Source organism: Triticum dicoccoides, chromosome 5B (genome assembly GCF_002162155.2).
Source record: "Triticum dicoccoides isolate Atlit2015 ecotype Zavitan chromosome 5B, WEW_v2.0, whole genome shotgun sequence".
In the NCBI taxonomy this organism is placed as follows: domain Eukaryota; kingdom Viridiplantae; phylum Streptophyta; class Magnoliopsida; order Poales; family Poaceae; genus Triticum; species Triticum dicoccoides.
In genome coordinates, this window is record NC_041389.1 from 8471888 (window position 1) to 8485860 (window position 13973).

Here is a 13973-nt window from a genome sequence, read left to right on the forward strand (position 1 = left end):
CGTGAACAGTTTTTAATATTTACTTTTTTGTTCAATCATTGATTGCTTCGGATTCATGAACATTTTTTGAATATTGAACATTTTTCAAAATTTGAGAACATTTTTTAGTGTCGCTAACAGTTTTGTATATGTTAATATTTCTAAATATTGTTAACATCTTTTGGGGACCCATGAAGAAGTTTTGAAACAACGAATATTTTAGAAATTTGGGAATAATTTTTGAGATTCATGAGTTTTTTTTATTTTGACAAACATTTTTTACATGCATGAACATTTTTCGATTAATGAACATTTTTTAATCAATGAATTTGTTTTGAATCGATGTTTTTTGAAATCATAAGAAAATTGTGTTTCAGAATCATGAACATGTTTTGAATATGTGAACATATTTTACAAAATCACAAACATTTTTTTGAAAGTGTTAATATTTTATGTTTCCCTGATTGTTTTCAAAATCCTAAACATTTTTTTATTTCTCAGACATTTTATAATTTCTCCATTTTGTGTTTCGAAATGTGCATGTTTTTTAAATCCTGACTTATTTTAAAGAAGGTAATACTTGAAAGAAAAAGCAAACAAAAAACGAGATACAAAAATGCGGGGGCTGGTCCAAAAGGGCAAGCGGGGGGAGCGGTGGGTGAACGTTGGCTGTATTTCGAGTGTGTGATGCGCCAAATAGGAGCTCCCGCGTCCGAGCATGAAAAAGAAACCATGTGAAACATGTTATAGAGATCCCCTTGCTCGCCCCCGCGTCACTCCACCTGGGGCGACATGGGCGGCCAACCCTAGCCGCTGCCGCCGGCTTCCCCACCCCTGCCTCTCCCCCTCGTGGCCATCAGAGGGGTCGTCGATGCGCTGCGCGGCTGCCAAGGATGGTGGCGGCGAGGATCTGGTAGCCTCGCTCTCCCTCGAGGTGCCCTGCATCCATGGCGGCGGCCATGGCTGGTGGGCCGGCGCTTGCCTCAACGGGCGTCCGGCAGTGCTGGCCGTCCTCCTCGGCCGCGGGGGCGGCAGGTGGTGGCGGTGATGCGTTGCCCCTCAGTGGCGGCCGTTTCCGATCTGTTGGCCTCTCCGCCGACATCAACGGCGCCCTCCTGCCAGATCTAGCCTATGGTGGTCTTTGGCTGCAAGTGCTGTTCTTGCTTGGAGGTTGGAGGTGGAGAGGGCCACCGGAGAAATCCGAGGCTGGCTGGTCCGGCCACAACGGCGGCGACATCCTTGGACGCTGTTCCCCTTCTTGTTGGCGTCATCAAGGTTGTCCCTTTCCCCTCCTCTTCACCTTGCTCGTACCGGGTGAAAACCAAGATCCTCTCCGGATTGGGCGGCAGCGGCGCTGCTGGCGTCGTCACCTTCTTAGGGGCGCCGTCTTTGGTGAGCTTGTGGTGGAGGTGCTGTTCTGGTTGTCTGGTGGTGGTTGGTGGTGTGGCCGGAGCTCATCGACCGTTGTCTCCGTGTGGCAGGGTTACACCTATTCGCTCCTTTGGTTGTTCCTGTTCATTTGTGGATGGCGGGAGCTCGATGCTCATCTCTGCGGACTAGGTGCACCTCGGAGCTCCGGCGCGGGGTCCTCCTTCCACTGCTGCCTTGCCTTCAGCCGCTCTGCCGTGCCATTGCTTCTCTGCATGTGCAGATTCCTCGACAGGGCAGAAGCCTCTCTTTAATTTGCCTGACTTGGTATGGTGTTGGCACTCTGTTTTGGCTTCGGTGGGCAATGGCGCCGGTTCCCACCTTAGTTCTTGGGGGAGCGTCTCCATCTCTTGACGGATAGGCGCCCTTTGTGCCAGGGCGAGGGGGCTGGTGCCCCCTTCGAAGATGGAGGAGGTTGGTACCGTGTTGGCCATAATCTTTGGAGCAGACGGGAGTGCCTCTGCACCTAGGGCTGGACTAACGAGCAGCTCGGCTCGTTAAGCTCGTACTCGTTAAGCTCGTGCTCGTTAAGGCTCGGCTCATTAAGCTCGTTAAGATTAACTAGCAGAAAACCCTGCTCGGCTCGGCTCGTTTGAAGCTCGTTAAGCTCGTGAGCGCTCGCGAGCGCTCGTTAACAGATTATAATGTGTTATGATATACATGATGAATGTGTAGGTATGGTTTTCAAGATGAAATATGGTGACTACAAAAATAAATAAAGTAGTTTGTTGCCTCATATGTCGATTAGATTAAATAGATGGGCTAAGGTGCTACAAAAAGTTTGTCATATAATATGAAAATATGTGTTGTGTTGTTACTAACGAGCTTAACGAGCTACTCGTGAAACTCGTTAGCTCGCTCGTTAAGCTTAACGAGCTAAAATCAATGATTGGCTCTGTTCATTAAGAAGCGAGCTACGAGCTTAACGAGCCGAACTATCGAGCGCTCGTTAAGCTCGCGAGCTACGAGCTTTTGGTCCAGCCCTATCTGCACCTATTGAGTTCTTCATGCCGACAAGGTCCTGCTGAAGCTTTTGTGTGGTGGTCTGCTCATGCTGGAGGGCTTCATCGTCTTCAAGCGGATTAGAGCCTTAGTTTTGATATATTTGCTTGTTGTGTGTATGGAGCCTATTAGTTGTTGGCACATCATTATGTATCTTTCGCTGTTCTTTTTTTTCTGTTCTCCTTGTAAGATGTCATTTGTAATCTCCTGGCCGGTTTGATGGCTTTGTTAATTCAAAGTCGGATTAGGTTCGAGCCTTTCTTGAGATCGGCCAAGCCTTTTCTCTAAAAAAAAGAAAACATGTGTGTGGAGACAACTATGTCGTGAAGACATAGCTTGATTCAATACACCATGGCTAGGTGTGTTTGCGTGCTGGTTGATCAGCTTCTGTTAGAGCAAGGAATTGACTATTTTGTATGATGGAGACTCTACCACATAAGGAACTTATAAGGACAACAGTAACTTTGTGGGCAACTTGGACGACGAGGAGGAAGCTCGTTCATGAGGATATTCATCAAAGTCCATTGTCCACCCATCTTTTTATCACGAGGTTTATTGCGGAGCTCACTGAAGTGAATAGCCCATCACCAACACATGTGGCCGCAACACCTAGGGTGTCGGAGATGGCTTCCACCGTCGATGAGACGAGTTAAAATAAATGTAGACGTCGATGTCTCTTTGGACCATAATGTAGAGTTGCAGCAACGATGTGTCGTGATAGTTATGGCACATATTTGGGATCATCAATTTTGGCTATTCATGGTCTTGTTGAGCCTTCCACACTGGAGGCATTCGCTTGCAAAGAAACACTATCCTTGACAGAAGATCTTGGTATGCAACATCTACATATAGCGTCAAACTGCAAGGAAGTGGTGAATAATATTCATGTGGGTCGAACTCGACAAAGAGTGCCATGTGGTGACTGCTAGTGACTTCTAAATTTCTGCATTTAAAAACAGATAATGATAAATTTTTGACAAGTTTCCGTTAGGCAGCACTCGGCAAAGGGAGCCTCGCCATCACTGTGCCGTCGTCTGTTTTGCATGGGGCCACTTGGTCAGGTCTTTGTCGAGTTTTTCTTTATCCACCACTCGGCAAAGATTAGACTTTGCCGAGTTTCTTGTCGTTACCGAGTTACTTCTTTCATGCACCGGGAAAACGGTTTTCATTGCCGAGTTTGGTGGAGTTGCCGAGTTTTTTCTGTCTCGCACTCGGCAAACTGTTCTCATTGCTGAGGTCCTGATAAAAAGTACTCGCAAACGTACGGCACTGGCAAAGTTGCCGATTCCAGTAGTGTACACTCAAGAAGAAAATATGCTACTTGCACTAAACAAAAAACTAGAGAGGAACAAATCATTATCTCTTTCCGAGTTGGTTGGAGTCACTACAGAATATATTACACTACATAAGCAAGCGGTCCTGGATTCTCTAATCACCAAGCAATGGCATCCAATTCTTCTAACTGATTAGTGGGAGTCGAGTCACTACCAGAATATATACACCATATACGTAAGTGGTGCTGGCCGGATTCTCTAATCACCAAGCAATGGCATCCAACACTTCTAATTGATTGGCGATCACATTAGTGTTGCTATTGTTCATGATTGGCGTGTGTGGACTGGGTACCGATCGAACCTGTATAAATGATCAGGCCTCCCAGGCTCCTAAACAGCATACATATATAACATCAAGTTAGCCACAAAAGCCTAGAGTTACACACACATCAAAACCATAGTGGCAAATTAGGAGGCACCAGAACACTTGTGAGTGATAGCCGATGGGAAACTGCCTCCCAGCAGCATGCTGCTGCTGCTGCTGCCCGTGCATCCAGAAATGCCCAGAGGCAAAAATGGCATGCGGATGCTGCCCGAATATACTCCCTCCGGTCCTTTTTACTCTGCATATTAGAATTCTTTGAAGTCAAACTTCACAAAGTTTGACCATATTTATATGAAAAAATATCAACATCTGCCATGCTAAAGTTATATAATATGAAACTTTAAGTCATGACACATCTAGTGGTATTGATTTTAGATTATGAATGTTGCCACTTTTTTTTACAAAGTTAGTCAAACTTTACGAGGCTTGACTTCAGTCAAATCTTATATGCGAACTAAAAAGGACCGGAGGGAGTACACTACACGCCATGCCCAGAGAACATTAACATCAACTGCAATCCCCAGGTCCCAAAGTGCCCGCCGTGCTGTGGTGGAGGAGGAGGCGGCGATGCGAAGGAAGAGAAGCCTTGAGAGAGGGCCACAATATGCCTGGGAAAAACGTAGCGGCCATCGCCTTCCTCCGCAATCGGACTCCGAACTGACGTCGTACATCTACCCATATGCAATCATGCATGCATGTCTAGGGTAGTCTTTCCATGTATATGCTGTGAAGTGGTTAACTGTTTGGGTCTTGTTGGAGACGGCCTGCTTTTTGTTCATTACAAGTGATGAATGTCTGTGTATACTTCTTGAAAAACAGAAGTACAACTGTTGTTACCTGGAATTCTTCATGGAACGTACTAGCAAATCGACTTTGTAGTTCTTTATGTAGCTGTTGAAATAGAAAAGAAAAGAAAATATAATTGTCAAGTGTGACTTGCAATGGGAGCCATACCCAGAAAAGGATGTTCACTCGGGGTAGGCAATCCAACTGACTCTTCAGTCGGATGGAGTTTGGTACTCGGGCATGGGTAGCACGTCTAGTGACCAACCCGGCTGAATGTGTTCACTCGGTTGGGTAGGGGCATGCCGACTGGTAGCTCAGTCGAACGCCGGATGTCAGTTCCACTCGGGTGTGAGGAGCACACGATCCGGGTCCCATTAGTCTAGATGTAGATATTTTAGGTTGCTGCGATAGCACCCTCGATCTTATTTGTATTTTGTCTATAGAAGGAGATGAATAGAAAGAGAAAAGTGAGACAATCTCGCGACACCCAAATATCTTCTTCATGTCTGTGTGTACTGGCCCTCCGACTGTTCATCATCTCCCTCCCCATCTCATATCTAGCTGGAGATAGAGGTCGGCCATGCCGGTGCTTTGCTCGGAAGGTAGTCATAGATGAAGCAGAGGCTCAGGCAGTGAGAGCCCTCACAGCCCAGGCACAACGACACAGTTATTAGGGGCGCGCTCTTCACAATATTTTTCCTCAGTTGGAAATTGAAGTGTTGTTATTGCCAAGTTTGCACTTCATGCCCCTACTTAAATGTTCTGACATAGATAAAATAGTTGTAGTCTGTATTTCATAGAGGTACTCATGGTCGTTTCTCTAGATTTTGTACTACGGTGATATGCATGGTGGACTGAAGACACTTGTAGTGAAACCGATGAAGTATTCAATCTACATGTTTTATAGGATAGACACTTGAGGAAAGGTTTCTTTCATACTAGAATGAGGCACTCAAATAATCTTGGTATCATGGTAAAACTTTCCATTTCCGGTAGCTAGTGGGAGGAGTAGATCAAACTAAATACCAAGAAAAAGGTTGAGAACTATTTTGAAACAAAAAGTTGTTGGTAGCATTGAGAGTGAGATATGAATTATTTAGGACTTGAAAACAGTGGAGGCAAAGCCATATGATCTATCAACTGGCCTAAAGCTATGTTGTTTCAATGGATTGTCACATGGAGATATGAGTTGTGATTTAACTCTACTAGTTCGTAGAGGTAATCTAAGCCACCTCGAAATATTTCTGACGACTGACGGATTTTAAGGAAGATGTTTATAATCTTGCTTTTAAATAACAAATATTGGTATATTACCAAACTTGTGCAGAGATAGCTAGGATCTTATTATCCCTTCTTAAGTACGCTAATACGGGGATATATACCTTCTCATCTCTAGTCTCCATAACAAAAACGGTCGGTGTTTGAGAACCTTCAAACTTTTTCCTTCTCGCATGAAAGTCTAAGGATAATTCATGATGAAACCACGGCATCAAATCTTTCTTACTGTAGGACTAGTTCCAAAGGTTCTACATGTGAGTTAGGAAGCTAGCTAGCTAGTGAAATCAATGTTATGCCTACGAAACCAGGAAACCTCACGTAAAATATACAATACTTATGAAGACGAAGACCAGGCCATAGGGCATTGTTATGCTGTCGGATTTTGACAGAGAGGCGAAAAGGCATGCGAGGGCATAACCTCTGTTGGTTGCATATCGATTCAGCATACCATTAAACCATAAAAAATTGAACCGTAAGCATATACACCATTAAGCTAAGTTATCTTACCGACCATAAGCATACCATTAAACCAAGTTATCTCAACAAGACCCGCGCCCCCTTTTTCTAGTCAGTTTACCATTGAAACAAGACCCCACGCCCCCTTTTCTAGCACATATGTAATACTTCAAGCACACGTTCACGTACATGGCAGACCATTGCATGAGCTTAGGCATATATTCCTACAAAGCCCTCTATGATTAGGCAACCAGCCATCTTTGATGACGTCGTGGCAAACATTCTATGATGACGTCGTGGCAAACATTCTATGATGTTAGACTATGTATAGCTTCTGTACCTATGTACGTATTGTAACAGAACCATTATATATAATGAGATAAGCCACCCCTAGAGGGTTGTGCTGGTTCCCAAAACTTATTGTCTTACATGGTATCACGCTAGGTTACGATCGCTTCCGCTTCTAAACCCTAATACCCGCACCGCCGCCGCAGCCGCCGCCGCCTTCACCGCCACCGCCGCGCCACCGATCGCGCCGCCGCCATGTCGAGCGCCGCCACCACCGGTTCCACTGCTGCGGGCTTCCTCCCGGCCTCTCTTGCGGCTCTGCTCAACCTCCCGCTCGATGCCGTCTCCGTTCCCGCTCCGATCGGGACAAGGAGCATCGGCTCCGTCTTCTCCACGCCGCCGGCGCCCTCGCTCGGGCGTGATCTCGTGGTCCACACCGCGGCGCCGCCGTCCTCTACGGACTCCGCAGGCGTCGTCCCGCCGCTCCTGCCGCAAGCGGATCACACCGCCCCGCTGGCGGGGTTGGCGGCGTCCGCCCCGGCTGCGGGCCTTGCGGCGTCCGCACCGGCCGTGAGCTTTGCGGCGCCCGCCCTGGCTGCGGTCCCGCCTCCTCCCGCATCGGCTTCGGTGCCTCCGGCTGCCTCCATGGTGTTTGCACCCCAGGCAGCCTCCTCGATGGGATCGTCTTCGCCACCGTTGTTTCACTTCGGTCATCTCATCACCATCAAGCTCTCCGCCGACAACTACATCTTCTGGCGTGCGCAGGTTCTCCCGCTCTTGGGGAGTCACTACCTGCTAGGCTACGTCGACGGATCGCTTCCCTGCCCACCCGCGCTGGTAGACAGCGTGCACGGTCCGGTCTACAATCTGGCCCATCGCGTCTGGACGGGGCAGGACCAGGCGAACCTCTCCTCCATCCAGGGGTCGCTCTCGCCGGCAGTTGCCGGCCTTGTTGTCTTCGCGAAGACGTCTCATGAGGCCTGGACCATCCTTGAGCGCACCTTTGCAGCGCAGTCCCAGGCTCGTGTCTCTGCACTCCGTCGTCAGCTTGGAGAGTGTCAGAAGCTTGACTCCACTGCCACTGAGTTCTACAACAAGGTCAAGGGCCTCGCCGACACATTGGCCTCCATTGGACAGCCCCTAACCGACTCCGAGTTCAACTCGTTTATTGTCAATGGTCTTGATGAGGAGTATGATGCCTTAGTCGAGATCATCAACGAGCGGGGCAACTCGACACCCATGCTGGCACACGAGGTTTTCTCTCGGCTCCTTCTCACTGAGCAACGGGTCGAGACTCGCCGCACCAGGGGCACTGGATCCCTCTCGGCCAACGCCGCCACCAAGGGTGGCCGCTCTTCTTCATCACCCCGGTCTCCCTTGGGGCTGCCACCGTCGCCCGCCTCGGCCCCCCCACCTACTGCGACCTTACCGGGGGCTGGTGGTCCACGTGTGTGCCAGCTTTGTGGCCGCGATGGGCACTGGGCCTCCAAGTGTCATAAGCGCTTCCAGCGAAGCTTCCTTGGTCTTGGCAATGACGGCAAAGATACACGCAACAATGCCCGTCAGGTCGCCATGGCTGATCGTCCCTCGCCGCAGAAGCAACAGGGACACACTCAGTCCTACTCCATCGATCCACACTGGTACATGGACTCTGGGGCGACAGAGCATCTGACCAGCGAGATGGGGAAGCTTCACACTCGTGAACCCTATCATGGCTCCGACAAGATCCACACCGCCAATGGAGCAGGTATGCACATCTCTCATATTGGTCAAACATCTCTTCTCACTAGACATGCCAATAGGAGTCTTCAGCTTCGCAATGTTCTTCGAGTTCCATCTGTGACCCGTAATCTTCTTTCAGTTCCTAAACTCACACGTGATAATAATGTGCTTTGTGAATTTCACCCTTTTGATCTTTTTATTAAGGATCGGGGCACGAGGGACATTCTTCTTAGTGGGCGGTTGTGCCAGGGCCTCTACCGTCTGGAGCATCCTGGCGTCGCCCGTGTTTTCAGTGGAGTTCGGGTCTCTCCGTCACAGTGGCATGCTCGTCTTGGTCACCCGGCCATACCTATTGTCCGTCATATTTTGCGTCGTCATGAGCTTCCTAGTTTGTCTAGTAATAAAGATGTAGCAGTGTGTGATGCTTGTCAGCAGGGGAAGAGTCATCAACTTCCTTTTTCGGAGTCCAGTCGTGAGGTGAAACATCCTTTAGAACTTGTGTTTTCAGATGTATGGGGTCCTGCTCAGACTTCTGTCAGTGGTCATAATTACTATATCAGTTTCGTTGATGCTTATAGTCGCTTTACCTGGCTTTACATTATTAAACGCAAATCTGATGTGTTTGATATTTTTGTTCAGTTTCAAAAACATGTTGAACGTCTTCTCAAGCACAAAATTGTTCATGTCCAGTCGGACTGGGGGGGCGAGTATCGCAACCTCAACTCCTTCTTTCAGTCGCTTGGGATAGCTCATCGTTTAGCATGTCCACATACACATCAGCAGAATGGTTCAGTCGAACGTAAACATCGTCATATTGTTGAAGCTGGTCTTACTCTTTTGGCCCATGCATCTGTTCCGTTTCGGTTTTGGAGTGATGCTTTCACCACTGCATGCTTTCTCATCAACCGTACTCCCACTCGTGTTTTAAACATGAAGACTCCCATTGAGGTTCTCCTTAATGAACAACCTGATTATACCTTTTTCAAGGTATTTGGGTGTGCTTGTTGGCCGCATCTTCGTCCATATAATAAGCGCAAGCTTGAGTTTCGTTCTAAGAAGTGTGTTTTTCTTGGCTATAGCTCTCTTCATAAAGGTTACAAATGTCTTCATGTTCCCACTAATCGTGTCTATATATCTCGGGACGTCGTGTTTGATGAGCATGTTTTTCCCTTTGCCAAACTTCCTGTGTCCACTGTCGAACCACCATCTCTGCATTCATCCTCTGTTGCTTCTGACCAATTTGATGATGTTGCATACTCTCCTTTGCTGTTACCTAACCATGGTGCAGGAACCGGACGTGGGGCTCGTTTGGAGCTTTTGGAAGATTCACCAACATCATCACCGCCTTCTGATGGGCACGTTGATCGCCCTATGTTGCATGGCATCGATTTGCGTGCCCATGCATGGTCACCCGAAGAGCCCGTCGCGCCGAGCATCTCCACTGCTCGGTCCGTTACGCCAGCGACCGCCGAGTCTCCAGCGGCTCGGCCCTCTTCGCCAGCGGCCGCCGAGTCTTCAGCGGCTCGGCCTGTCACGCCGTCTTCGCCCGCGGCTCGGCCCGTCACGCCGTCTTCGCCTGCAGCTCGGGTCCGCGACGCTGTCCTCACGTCGCCTTCATCCGCGGATCGGCCCGCGACATCGGCCGCGCCACGGCCCACTATGCCGGGCTCGCCATCGGCCCGGTCTGTGACGCCAGCGTCGCCAGCTGCTTCGTCTGCTCTGCCGGTTTCGCCGGTCGGCCAACCTTCTTCGCCGACCGAGCCCGAGGCTACTGTGTCTGGCTCCTCGTCACCGGCTGACTCGTCAACGTCACCGTCCTCCAGCCCGTTGCAGGCTGCTCCGTCGACCTCGGTGGTTCCTGTGTCCCGACCACATACACGCAGTCGCAGTGGCATTTTCAAACCTAAGGAACTTAAGGATGGTACGGTTGCTTGGTTGGCTGCTGCTGTTGCGGATCCATCTTCTGAGCCTCGCTCATATCAGGCTGCCCTGCGCATTCCACATTGGCGAGAGGCTATGGAGCAGGAGTTTCATGCTCTCCTTCGTAACAAGACATGGACTCTCGTTCCTCCACCACTACGGGTAAATATTATTGACTCAAAATGGGTATTCAAAGTGAAGAAGCATTCGGATGGATCTATTGAGCGTTACAAAGCGCGACTTGTTGCTCGCGGTTTTCGACAGCGCCATGGTCTTGACTATGAGGACACCTTCAGTCCTGTCGTCAAGCCTACCACTATTTGTCTTCTTCTCTCCATTGCTGTTTCTCGTGGTTGGTCACTTCGTCAACTTGATGTGCAGAATGCTTTTCTACATGGTTTTTTGGAGGAAGAGGTTTATATGAAACAGCCGCCTGGTTTCTCTGATCCTGATTGTCCTGACTATATCTGTCGTCTCTCCAAAGCACTATATGGTTTGAAGCAAGCTCCTCGTTCCTGGCATGCCCGCCTTGCCTCTGCCCTTCGTGCTCATGGGTTTGTGCCGTCCACTGCTGACACTTCATTATTTCTTCTACAGAAGCCAGAAGTCACTATGTATCTTTTGGTATATGTCGATGATATTATCCTTGTCAGCTCTTCTCAGTATGCTGCTGATGCTCTTGTCTGCTCTCTTGGTGCTGATTTTGCGGTCAAAGATCTTGGGAAGCTTCACTACTTTCTTGGAGTTGAGGTCACTTCTCGTGCTACTGGTCTTGTCCTTACGCAGAAGAAGTACTCCTTGGAGTTGTTACAAAGAGCGGGCATGCTGAAGTGCAAACCGACCACCACACCCATGTCGTCTACTGACAAGATAACAGCTGTTGATGGTGAGCTTTTGTCTCCTGCGGATGCCACAGAGTACAGGAGCATTGTTGGTGGACTTCAGTACTTGACGATCACGAGACCAGATATCTCTTATGCTGTTAACAGGGTTTGTCAGTATCTTCAGGCTCCCAGAGATACTCATTGGGCTGCTGTTAAACGCATTCTTCGTTATGTTCAGTTCACCCTGACATTTGGTATGCATATTCGGCCGACTTCCTCTCGGGTCCTTTCGGCCTTCTCTGATGCAGATTGGGCTGGTAGCCCAGATGACAGGCGATCCACGGGGGGTTATGCAGTATCCTTTGGCCCTAATTTGATCGCCTGGAGTGCTCGGAAACAGGCTACTGTGTCACGTAGCAGTACTGAAGCTGAGTACAAGGCTGTGGCTAATGCTACTGCAGAGATTATTTGGGTGCAGTCTTTGCTTCAGGAGTTGGGTTTGTCTCAACCACAACCTCCTATTCTTTGGTGTGATAACATCGGTGCTACATACCTTTCTGCAAATCCAGTATTTCATGCCCGAACGAAACACATTGAAGTTGACTATCACTTTGTACGGGAACGTGTATCACAGAAGCAACTCCAGATCAAGTTTATCTCATCTAAGGATCAACTTGCAGACATCTTCACTAAGCCTTTACCACTGCCACAGTTTGAGGCTGGTAGGCGCAATCTTACCCTTCTCAATTCTTTAGAAAGTGGCTAAGATTGAGGGAGGGTGTTAGACTATGTATAGCTTCTGTACCTATGTACGTATTGTAACAGAACCATTATATATAATGAGATAAGCCACCCCTAGAGGGTTGTGCTGGTTCCCAAAACTTATTGTCTTACATATGATGACGTTGTGGCAAACTTTTTTTTGGAAATCGATAGACTATTGCAAGTAGCTTAGGCATATATTCTGAAAATTTTGAAGTGACAATTCTTTTGATAATGGTGACATGACTTGTTCCGCCCTTTTTATATTCGCAGCGAAAGTTGTGACTTCTGAACTGCCCGCATCACTGGCTTGCATCCAATTCTCTCACCAGTGCAGTGGTCCTTAATTTGAATTGACTAGCAAAAGCACATATACTCCATTAATTTGTACGACTATAGTACTTGTTAATCATCTTGTTCTTTATGAGCATGTGTACCCCTCAGACCTGTATAAATGATCGAACTGCACCCACATAGAGAGACCGCAAACCCTAGGTCCTAGCGATAAAAGCCACCAACAAACTCGTAGAGACAACTGATAACTGATGGGGAACTGCTGCCCATGCATCCCATCGTGCTGCTGCCCAGACAGCCTCACATCGTGCTGCTGCCCGTGCATCCCATCGTGCTGCTGCCCGAAATGTGAGCCAAGCCTGGTTTGCAAGTGCTGCCCGACCTTTAACTGCACCACATGCCCGACCATCAACGTCAACTGTGGTGGCGGCGGTAAGGCACAAGCTAGATAGAGAAACAACTCCCAAATAAGTGAAGAGCGCTGCCGGCCGTCCGCCGTCGGCACCTCCTGTGCGATCGTTTGCGGGTCTATGCTCTGCCAATGGTGTAGGCATTATGAATTTCCCTTTTTTAACTAGCAGAGTGGCCCACGCAAATGCGCGGGTATCAAATTTGTTGTGTGTTAATATGTTTAAAGTGATTACTTAATATGGTATATTATGCACTTTATTACTATTTATTTACTTCCTTTAGATTAATCTTTGCCTCTCGTTCCGTACCATCTTCTCGTATGTCGCCTGACAGTTCTATTTCTGATCTTGCCCGAGCTGGTTGGGACCTGCATCTGCGCCGTTCCCTCTCTCCCGAAGAGTTGAATCAGTGGCAGCAACTTGCTGCACTCTTTCCCATGCTCTCGGAGGAGGCCGACCAGGTGACTTGGCCTCACACCTCTTCGGGCCGCTTCTCAGTTAAGTCGCTAGGCTTCCACGGCTCTCGATTCAAGGATATTTGGCGGGCCAAGATTTCTCTGAAAATTAAAATCTTTTTGTGGCAAGCCATGCACGGAAAGCTCCTAGCAGCGGACCAAATTCGCAAGCGCAATTGACCTGGGACTGATTTCAATAAGTTTTGTGGGGCTCGGAAAGACACCAAGCACATTCTATTAAGGGATAATTGTATTCATGCCACTAGTTGTGTCCCACTCGACTGATTTGCCCCTAGTTTTTGAAAACCCTCGGTTTTGCCCAAGTCCGTTTGCTCCTCTTGTGTTTTTGCCCTTTCATCACGTTTCCGTCCAGTTAGTGTCGTTTGACCATGTGTTGACCGTCTTTGGACTTTTCTCTGGACTATATTGCCCCCACTTTCTCACTCTCTCACAGACACTTCCAGGTGGGACCCATCACAACCTCCTTTTCTTCTCTCCCATCGGTCAACCCCCCGTTCCCCTCTCCCCCTCTCTCTCAAATCCCCACCCTCAACCTCGCCTCCGAGCGGCCCGCACGGCCACGGCCGACGGCCTCGCCTCCTGCGTCCGCCTCAAGCCTCCCTCGCTTCACACGCCCGCCTCTGCCGCCGAGAGCCGGACCTGCCGCCTCGCTGCTGCCGTGGCCTCGCCCCAGCCTCGCCAACTTGCCT